Raw genomic sequence first — 11,906 nt, 5'->3', positions numbered from 1 at the left:
AAATTCAAAGTTCACCTTTTTCGCCCATTAGTTCTCGAAGTATAAGATTTACTGTTGCAGGTTTAGCTGCTTTATCCCTGCTGAGACGGATTGTACATTTTGTGCCTCGTGACACCTGACCTGGCGCTTGTTCGTATCTGTGCCCGGTGCCACGCCGTTGCTCCGAGCAGGATAGGAGTTTAAATGCTCCGAGCTATCGCGGAAATTCTTATCCTCCGGCGAGAGGCGCATGTCATTATTCGCGTAGCCGTGCCGATCGCGTCTAAGATGGGGCTCGTTAATACCGCGATAGGGCCCGTCGTACCTATCAGTTGTGTTGCGGGGGTGGTATTCGTCCCTATTCGAGGGAGCAACTCCTCTCCTATTTGAAAATTCGGGGTCTCGTCTATTTTCTACGGGACGCCTGTAATTATTAAATTGGCGATTGCCCTCAGCACTCCCGTATCGATTGTTGCGGTAGTTATCGTTAATTCGGTACTCTTGGTTAGGATTCGCGTGAGGATACCGATTAAATTCTCGGGATCGTGCATGTTGGTCCGAGTACCCGAGGGGATCCGAAGAGTTTCTTAGGTTCGGATTAAAGTTATATCTGCGGGGGTGTTGGGTTTCATTCCCCGTTGCGCGTGCATAGTCGCGCCTACGGTTTCGACACTCCTCGTACAAGTGTCCTTCAAGGTCGCAATATTTGCAATATTTCTGGTTATAATGAATGTCTACTCGACAATTTCGAGCAACATGCCCGGTGCGCCCACAATGTTCACAATACATGCAAAATGGGTCCGTAGCAGTTTGGATTCGCCAAGCGCGTCTCGACAATCCCGATTCGGGCTCCCGTGGAGTCCCATTACCCCATCGCGGTACATAAGGCACTCGGTCATGAGCCTCTCGAATTTTCCGGCGTCTTTTAATTTCGCGTTCCCCTATCTCGGCCATCTCGATCGCGTCAGCTAAAGAGACGGGGTTCGATGATGCCACTTGAATGGATAGCGATTCATCCCGAAGTCCGCGAACGAATGATTTTAGGGCCGCCTTATTGTCGGCGGATCGTTTGAATTCCCGGTAATTTTCCGAATCGGGATACATTTCCGAGCTTATTTGATGCAAATCTTTTAGGAATTTCAAAACGCGGCTTGCATAATCCGCCGTAGTTTCGTAAGTTCCCTGTGCTATAGTAACGAGTTTCATTTCCAACTCGGAAGCATCCCGAGGCGCGAAAGCAACTATTACGTCTTTTAACAAATCTACTCCTCTATACTCGTCCAGTCTAGGTTCTACCCTTCTAGAAGCTCTCCCCCTTAATTTAGAAGGAATCATCCATAATAATTTTTCCTCGTGCCCATTTGGAATTACTTGTAACACCCGCCTGCAAGCCTGTGAAAATGACCATGCCGAAATATTCTCGCCGTCAAAAATCGGTACTCGATCGAAAAGGTCGCGCCAAGTGATTCGTTTTTCGTTAATTATCGGTCGCGTCTCGATCGCGTTCGGTTGTTCGGGACTCGTTCCCATAGTCGAAGGGTCGTTTAGCATCATTACTAATTCGATTGGCTCAGGGTCAGACGATTCGTTATTGCTTCCCGGCAAATCATACGACGAACCCGCCCTGCTTCGGGTATGGTTCCTTATAGGCGGAATTTTGAAATGTACTTACACAGATCGGGCAAGGGTTATAACAATCAAGATGATCAGCATCGGTATTGGCAGCTGATTCTGTCGCCACCACGGATTTAAGCTTCCTTCCTTCCTTCCTTCCAGGGGTTGTCTTGTCGTTGATTCGGTTGACACTCGCGTTTTATTAAAAATTGATCAAAAGAGGAATTTTCTTCTATACGAAAAGGAAAAAGAAAAGAAATCTCGGCAACTACCGTCAGATATCCCACTTCTGACACCAATTTTTAACCCTTACTGTTACATTCTCAAGCTAACAATAAGGAAATTCGCAGGTTCGTGACAGTCGCCGAGTCGGAAATTGAATTGCGGAGGTCTGTTCTCTTCAGAGTCGAAAAAGGAAGTGCCGATGTCTTTTTAGAATTTCGTAGTCTCGGAGGTCTCGCTGTTACTATGGTCCGGAATAATCGTAGTGGGGGAGAATATTTTCCCATCGAGTGCAGTCGAAACGATGGAACCCCGAATCTGCTGATGCGCGGATAGACAGGAAGTCACGATTCCGAGTCTTCGCTAAGATACATGAATCTCATGATGCGTGGATAGACAGGAAGTCGCGTTTCCGAGTCTTCGCTAAGATACATGAGGCGGCGGACGTAACAATAGGAAGGGATCTCCAATGAGTTTAGTATCCTGTTTACATGAGCATTAGTCAGAAAGGTCTTAGGTAGCAGCCGAATTCATCGATTCATCATAACAAAGGCTCGGGTTCTCCGTCCCGCTGGTCGAGCTCGGCGCTCTCTCCGATCACCTGCTTCGTTCTACGTTTGTGACTACCCAACCACTTAGAATATTGAAAAATCCTTCATTCTACCTATTCTAGACATATTATAGAAGCAATTTATCGAATAAAATGTTTTTCAATTTTTTGGACCTGTTACACGGTACGACCGCCTTAAATAAATAAGATTCGAAAACGTTAATCGTGCATAATTATAAATGAAACGATTTACATTAACTTACAGGCAAAAGTCGATTAGGTTCTAAAGAAAGATTTTATGTGACATGATAGAATGTAATTAGCGCGGAAAGATCTTCTCTGTTTGACTGAATTAAGGTGAAGTGAAAAACGTCGAGGAACTTGATCGACGTGTTTAAAAGTTAAAAAAAGGGTTTTCTAAATCCCTACGTTACCGATGCTCGTTTATATATTGACAGCTGTATCGAATTATATTGAGTATTGTAGTAAATGGCTCCATCTGTCATTTTCGTACAATAATTATAAAGACATCAAAGTAACTCCAGAAATCCCCCGGATTCATAGTTTCTGAGCCCCTAATTGACTACAGAGTGACACCCTGTGCCATCTGTGATTTCCGTGTCAATTAAATTTTCACTCTGAGACCTCATATTACCATCGTTTTAGCGTAATGGCGCATGAGACACTTTGTTTTCCTTTATCCCGTTCAAATGCGAATTTATCGATTACCAGAGTGTTCTAAATTGTCGTACAATTGTGCTTACACCTTCGTTTTTCATATTAGAGTCTTCAATAACTGTACATTGATCGAAATATGAGAACTCGACGCCAATTTGGTTCTGGTCTAGGCTAAGTAAAGAATTTTTTTCAAAAATCCAAATTTTGAAAGTGCCAGGATAATTCTTAGGTGCTCACGAGTCATGTGTCAAAGTTTCAGTCAGTTCTATCCACACCCTTAAAAAAGAAAAGTGTCATTCGAATTGACTGATTTCAGAGGGGTTTCACGTCACCTTAAAATTGGAGGGTACTTATTGTTAGAAAGAAATTCACATTCTAGGATCCCAGATCTCTCCTGAGTCTATCTTACGATTGCACGACAAACGACCTGTTCAGTCTCTCTAAGGATGTACGGTGAGAATCGATACCGAACTCCGATCAGTTCCTTACACTAAAGCAGAGTTCTAACAATTGGGAATCATCTCCCGAGAACGCGTAATTTAACCGCACCGTCGTGCACGAAAGTGAAGAAAGTTAGTGAAGTCTTAGAGTTAAGTACCGCGCAAGATTTTGTGAAATATTCCTACTTCCGTAATAGTAGTGACAGTTACTATATATTTTCCTTTTTCGAAGTAATAAAATGAACAATTCCATTTTTACATTAGTGTTTCAGTAACGATAACAAACATTTAGAATAATAGTCGATACTGGTGGAGTAACCTTTTTCGTGTAAAACTGAAGTGTCGGCATTTATTACAATGAAGCAAAAGAGTATTACGACTTAAATTCAGAAAACAATAATGGGTTTTATAAAAGCGAACTATTGGTATCGCTTTCGAGAAAGCCTCGTGTTTTGTCATGTGTGATGGGTCGATCCGAAAGAAGGCAATGCTTGAATTTCATGGATGCACATTAAACTCTCTTTATTTAACTTTAATTTACTTAAGCGGGAAACACTTTAACGACTGGGGTCCGCCACCTTTTTTCTTCCAATACTCCTCCACCTCGTTACCGAAAAACCGCCAAAACCAGCGCTTGACGCGCCAGCTCGAGGCCCCGGCTCTTACTCCGTCATCCATGGGTCCTGTGAAAACAAACTTGAAGAAAGAGTTCTATATTGGTCAGTACAAAGTGGAGGAGAGACAGACAAGAGATGAGACGACGCGAGAATATTCGTTACGTATAAGGCGTTGGCCATACGGCCTTGATTTTAGATTAGAGATTCTTCAAGAGGTATACGGTCCCTATCAAATAGGGCCACCCAATCCGTAAGTGATTGATACAGGGCGTCGAACCTTGTGGCGAAAACCACTACATATGTGTCGTTAATTGTCGAATCATTTATTTCGATTTCTTTATCCTTTTCAACCTTCATTCTATCGCAATTTCTCAATGTCTATGCGCTTAACGGTGTTCACCACCAAAGTGTGAACGAAGGCATCAACCGCTAGATTGTATTAGCATCGAATTCGGTGGGAGTTAACTCAAACGTACTTTCTCGCTCGAACGAGTGAGACGCGATGCTCAGCAGGCGGTGTTTGACGACGGTCGCAAAATGTGTGAGTTATAAGCGTATAAGTCGCACGCAACGGCCAGACAAATCTGGACTAAGAGCCGAAGCATGCGTTGACACACGGACTCCCGCGTACACTAGTTGGACATTCCGCTTATATTCGACAACGGTTGCCACAGAGAGTCCAAATTACTCGCAAGGAACCCGAAAATCATGAAAAAGGTGCTCCACAACGATTTTGAACGGGTTTCTGAATCAATCGAGTTCATCGTGTGCTCGTTTTAAAGATAAAATGTTGACGCGTATTTATGTGCGAGCGATTTTCGACAAAACAACCCCTTCCTAGTTAAAAGAGCATTCAAATTAAGTTGTTGCACCTTTCTGTATGAAAATCACTCTCATCTGAACACGCGCGGGCAAGCTGTAGTCTAAGCACGATAACTGTGAGCACTTCCACTCTCACCTGTCTCCTGAATTTATTGCGCATCTTTATCACGAACGTGCAAGGTGGTACGAACTCGCAGTAAAGTAACTTGTGGGATAGCAGTGGACGATCCAAGTTGCTACCGTGAGAATAGTTTAAGGCTGTTATGAAATACCGGTACACCGGTAATTACCGATAACCATAAAAATTACCAAACTACAATATTACGGTTTGCTGAAATTTAGTATGTCGAAACTTGGTATTTACCAAAGTATCGATATTTATTGAACTCGGCATTTACTTGGAATTTCTCAATATTTTTCAATACGAAAAATGTTTCTTCATTTATGCCAAGTTTCATTGAAATCCGTGGAGTGCTTCTATGAAAGAAGAAAAAAATCGATTGTTTCATAAAACTTTGAGGGGTTGTTTCACCCCCTAGATAATAGTCTTAGCGCGTAAAAATAATACGGGTCCCTTAGATTGTCGAGTTCTACAACGTATATAAAAATGATCGAAATCGGGGTGGACACATGGGAATGTTTCCTTGTAAGTAGAGCGGCGGTAGGTCAGTGATGGTCCCAGCTGCCGTGCTATGCGTGGCTTCTACAGAATGAAGGCTCCTTGTGGATGAACACTCGCGAAATAGAAGTCGCGAGTATGTTAACCCTTTAACTGCTAACTGCTCCAAGTCGAAACGCGTCGCGTGAGCGATCGCTGGGGACTGAATACTTTTTCGCCGAGCCTTTGTCGAGCAAGCATTTGCGTCCGTAGTCTACACCAATAGCTTTCGCCTGACGCATATATGCGTCTATAGGCCACACTGATAGCCCTTTCTGTACGCATATATGCGCCCATGGCAGGCAAAGGGTTAAGAGGCGAAATCGGGACGAAGTCGGAATGAATCGGAGAAGGATGCACCTCGATATCGCGGAAACTATCTTGCATGGAATTCCGCGGACCGACAAAGGACCGATTCACTTCGGGGCGTCGAGCGAAACACCCCTTTGATTCTCGTGGGCAGATCTCACGGCAAACGATACTCGGATCGGGAGTGTGAAGTCCATGAATACAGGAAATATTTTATTTCAGGAACCTAAACACCAGCGAGCCCTCGCATCCCAGCCCAGTCCTCGCATCTTTATCAATCCCTCCCATTGCAGAATTCGTACACCTATCCCTTCGAGGCCTGTCATCGCGACGGCCCTCGAACAATCTTTATACCCTGTACATCTATCTCGACCACGATCATCCCGATATCCTGTTATTGTCCGCATACTAGAGTTAAATCCACATACTAGAGTTAAATCTATAAATTGTGGTGTATAAGTATACCTATGTATACTATATAAGTTAATAGCCTTGGCAACTATGTACAGCAAATATCCAAGGTGTAATGTGCGCAGCTCGTTCAGGAGTACGCGCCAGAGAGTCGTACCTAGAAGACCATAAATGAAAATTCTTAACAGTCTACGAGTTTGTGCCCTTTGTAGTCTTCCTGGGCATATACGTAAATAATACACAAACCCCCATAAATTCTAAGTTAGGCCGATCAGCCACCAAATCGCATATAGGACTCCTTTTCTCATTCCGGAGTCTCAAAAGGAACATCACTGGTATTCTCATCAAGATATTCTAGTCCCTTAGCATAAAATAATACCAATCGACGCGAGCTCGTCGGGAGTGCAGAATAATTAGACTCAACTTTGAACACTAACTTGATATCAACCCATTCATCCAAATCTTTCTCCTAAAAACCCCAATAATTTGTTATCTATTGCTGCCGATTTAATGATGATTTCAATAAAGCGCATCTATAATACAGTCAGCCGCTCTCACTAAGGGTCATTTCCCACCGTTCCTATCCCGCGCATTCGTGCGGCAAATTACGGGCACATTCGATATTGCCGGATTGCATCAAATTAGTTTAAAGAGATTCGAATGCGCGTAATATTCGGGAAGAATTATCTACCGAAATTCATACGAAACGGTCCGACGTGGGGACACCAAAAAACAGAAAAACTATTTCAAACCGGTACTCAGTCGACAGGCCATCCGAAACTCCCAATATTAACGCGCCACAGCTGCTCGATCATATAACGACTTTGACACTCTCTCACCAATCTCGAAACTGCTATCAAAATTAAATCTAATAATCCGAGTTCTCAGAAATCGTAAGACTTGAACCTACGAAGGCTGTTTCGTCCCATTGCAAAGTCTCGGAACAAATCCGAACCACCACAATTGGTGCCCAATATGAGGCTGGCGACTGTAGGGTTGGGGGTGGAGACGATCGTCCTAGATAGGTTAAGGGTGCTCAGCACTCTAGTGATTTTACAGGGCCTCGCGGAGACAATGATTCTCGACGTATTTCCCAATCGATCGAGCTTAACGAGTGCTCATATTAAGATAAAGCATATTTACATGGTAGTGATTTTCGATAAGTGGTCACTTTCATATTAAAAAAATGCAACGACATAATTTGAATCCTCGTTGTGACGTCTATCCCGCCCGTGGGATACCTAGATTCACAAAAAGGATTCCTGTCCTAAAGTCCCCTGCCTCCGCTCTGGCTCGCTCCCACCCGTAAGCACGAGTATGTTGACCGGTTGGGCGCCAGGCATGCTAAGATGCCAAATATCGAAGTCCCTTCGGTCTCCCTTCCCTGAGGGCCTTAGTTCTCTCCACAAGGGTGGAGTCGGAAGGCGAGGCCCAAAGGTTATCCCCGGCTTCCCCGAGGCCCGTCCTCGGAGAAGACTCCCGAAATTTTTCTGTACTCAAAAGGGTTCCGCGGGTCGGGACGAAGGGCCAGCTAACTCAGATAATTTTTCCAGGGAAGTAGTCACAGAGAGGGGCGAGGTAAGGGCACTTAAACTGGCGAGTTTAATTTGCCCAGAAGGAACCCGATTTCCTTCCGGTAAGTGAGAGGTTCGAATTAAAGTGGGACATCAATGGCGATTTATTCACCCGACGAATTGTTCTGATCCAAAAGTATTAAACAGAAGTAATTTTAACAACGAGCCAAATGGCTAATACCCGACAATGATTCAGAAAAGACCGAAAACTCGAAACGGGTTTTCCAACAATTAGCGAGAAAGAGAATTTAATAAATCGCTGGGAGGCGGGAACCCGACATTAATTCGGACAGGGATGAACGCCATACGAACGCGTTGCTAGGAATTAAATAATAGCAGGAAATTGTAGGTAAGGAACAGTGACTCTAAAGTAAGGGATAAATGGTACAGAATTGTAGAAGCAAGGGACTATAGGGATAAATTACGCTCGCCGGTTGGACAAAACACAAGAGTTGTTAAACAGAACACCAAAGAGACCGCGCCGCAGAGGGCGCGGGAGACAATGTTTATAAAATGTCGTCTGGAAACTGTAATCGATCGCCGGACAGAAATACTGAACGAAGACAGGGGAAATGAAGCACGTTCGGAAAAGTACGCGGCATCGGGAAGATTGTCACGAAGCGCGCGAGGAACTTTAGTTAAACAGGACGCATCCTGAACTTTAGATTTCGGAACTCACAAACTTAAAGGAGATAGTTCGCGCGAGGGCCTTAGAACAAATTCAGGGAAGGAAATAGTACGCAGACTCTCGGTAGGAACTTAGATAATGAAACGCGTGATTTGACGGCTTTAATATTAAAATATCAGGGAGACAAGGAACCGAGGAATATTACTTTAAAGCACTCGCGAGCTGAAATCCTTCCAAGCGCAACACAAATGAAATGAAAGAGAATATTAATGCAAAAAAGGATTTAATCGAATGTAGCCGCGAAAGGGACGATTTGGATATAACATGCGAAACTCACGGTCTTCACAAAGGAAAATCGAACGGATAATTTACGCGTGTGGGTTGCGTAAGAAGAGCGTGTCAATGGCAATATCGGCCTTTAAGACACGTGAGACCGAACTTTAATTTATAGGTGTGAGAAGGGAATTTCATACTTTTCCGAAATTAAGACTCGACACTGAGGGGTAAAGTGAACTTCGAAACTCTAATCAGAAACACGGCCGTACGTCGGAGTTCGTTCTAATTTTCGTCCGTCAACGAAAAAACAAAAGATTAAAGTAATTTTATCGCAGAAGACGTAGAATTTTCGCACTGCGACTCTTGCTCAGTGTTCAGCGGTTTTATACACAGGCCGTTCTGCCCCGAGAAAAAAAGGAAAGGCGGTAATACTCTGAGAGAATAATACCAGCAAAGTACCATATTAAAAATATCAATGTAAGTACTATTCGCTATTAATAGAAAGTTATGAATTAATTGTATAATCTAACATAAATAGAAGTAAAGTATCTGTTTGAAAGAATCGATACCAGAAATCACTAATTTAAAAGTGTCAATTAATGTTAAAATTATGAAAAGACGATACCAGTAAAGTACGAAAGTAAAAGTGTCAATCGAAACAAAACTGTGAATATGAATCTATATTAAATATCGGTAATGTCCCTAATCTGAACGGTTTTGATAGTGATAATTAACCTAAAAATTCCATCAATGTCTAACCTGAAGAACTGTCGTGAATATATAACGTGGAAATTGAATGTTTAACGTCAAAATGATGCTGATGGTTAATAACCTGCAAATCATCCATTTTTCACGATACAGATGAAACGGCACATATGTTTACCTCAAAATGTCATCGATGTTTACTAATCCGTTTGTCGCGATGCAGAGGAAACAATACTTTATGGCCGGAGTCTCACTGAACGCGTTGTGTGCAACACAACACGGCGTGTCAACACGTCGAGAATGAAAACCAATCAGAAGTGCAACGGAAGTGACCACGAGATTCAGCGCAATTCTGGTTGGTTATTCAACCTCTACGCGTTCACGCGTCGTACTCTGTGTGATGAGTCTACCATGGCGACACTTGCGAGAACTCTAGGGAACTTGCGCGGAATGCAGATGCGACGAAAGAAGTAAGGGTGAGACGAAAGGAATACGGGCAGAAGACAATAATGAACACGTTGAATGGGGAAACATGGCTCTACAAAACGGAACGTACTTTCATTATGCCAAACATGGGTCCATGATAAGCTCTCTTATTTGAGAAATAAATATTCATCGAATTGAAGTGCTGAACTTTGACCTTAAGTATTCGGTATTGTGCACGATTTTAAATATATTTAGCGCGAAATTCTACCGAGTTTTCTGATACCCGAAAAACGGTCATGGAAACCTGAAGAATATATCGCGACATTTGGAAAGATCCTACGGAGAGAGTTCTAAATTCATCTTACACAAGCCAACTCACTAGAACAAGCTGACCCAGCAGTGACTGACCGACTAAAGACTGCAACTCCGGATTGCTCAAAAGTGCAATTATAACACCTTATAACACTATCACCTAGATCCAGGAGGTCTCCATCAAAACCAAGACCCAAAAACCGTCAGTTTTTGTAAAATTGAAATTTTATGGGTGCTGAATCATTCCTTATAGTCTCTAAATTCAGGTTGTAAAGTTTGAAACTATTTGGTACATCCAGTTTGGTGAAAACTTTCTTAAACGAGACCTCTCAATGCTTCTGTCACATCACCTTAAAATATATCACGGTGTTACGCTCATCACAGGTCGAAACAAAACAGGAATTAATGGGTCCCACAAGTAGGTCATGAGGACCTCATAGTCATCGATTCGCGCGCTTGAACGATCCAGCGTCGACACCCCGCAACCGGCTTATCGCAACATCCGACCTCTCACGTCATTCACTCAAAAACCGCTAATTTACTCTCATGTTTGTATTGCATGAAACAACTCAAATACTCATACACATTCGATGTGTAGTCGAATCTCGCTTACAAAACACTTCGTATCTCCACCTCTTTCCCTAACTTCCCCTAAACGGAATGGTCTAATTGCTCGGATAATCTTCTCCCTTTCTTAATTATCCACGTTACACCGACCTTCCGGAGTTCCGGCCCAGAAAAGCAAAAATCGAGTCGGCCTCGTCTGCACCTCGATCGTCAGGTAACAGCCTTGAAAATGTTACATGGCGGCCGAGCGGATGCGAGGCCGGGGAGATTCGGGTAGGGATTACCTGAATTTTGCGCGTAACGAGTATTCTAATCTTGCGAGGAGATTGATCCGAGCGGCTAGATCAACTCCTCTGGTGGGATATAAGGAAGTGAGGGCTGAAAAGGGGTTGGAATGAATGGCAATGTGGGCTAGTGTGCTATGATGGATGCATTTATTCGTCAGCGAGGTTTGGTTTATAATCAGCTGGGAGGGGCAACCGAGGTGCCTTGACCTAATTTTTCTCGGGGTTATTATACTTCCGCGTCGCGGCGGTTCGGATCTCGCGATAGCGCGCTTTAGCAGCGGTAGGTTACTGAACGCCAGAGTGCTGACGCGGGAATTCTTTGCTGTTAAAATGGTGGTCTACGTGTGACTAATCTATTTCGCGATGCTGAAATTTCGCGCTCAGCTGTTCGAAGGAAGTTAATGAGATCATAATCTATCCAGTTAACCGGAGCAAGGCATGGAAATCGCGATAATGGTTAGAATTCGGTTTGATCGGGAATGAGGGGTTAAGAAGTAAAATAGAATGGAATGAAGATGAGTCAAGTTTGCGAAAGATCCTCTACCTGGCTTGATCAGCGGCCGAATTCGGTGACACTCTCCTTTGATCGACCCAGCCGAATGACTGCGCGTGGACACCTTCGACCCGTGGCGTGCCCTTGGGTTGGAGGTCTCCTAGAAGCCTCCCGTCGAACGTAAGTCGTAGTGCCGCTGTCTGTCATTGACCTGGTGCGCTGGGACCGCTGGAGTACCGGATGGCACTACTGCGGCTCGCAGGGTAGATGGTCTTCGACAGCGAATCCGGCGGTTTTGGTCTCTGACTCGCTAGGAACGAAGTACCGAGGACCAGCAA

Source organism: Orussus abietinus, unplaced genomic scaffold (genome assembly GCF_000612105.2).
Source record: "Orussus abietinus isolate OABI.00-Male unplaced genomic scaffold, Oabi_2.0 scaffold334, whole genome shotgun sequence".
NCBI lineage: Eukaryota > Metazoa > Arthropoda > Insecta > Hymenoptera > Orussidae > Orussus > Orussus abietinus.
This window is presented reverse-complemented; position numbering follows the sequence as displayed.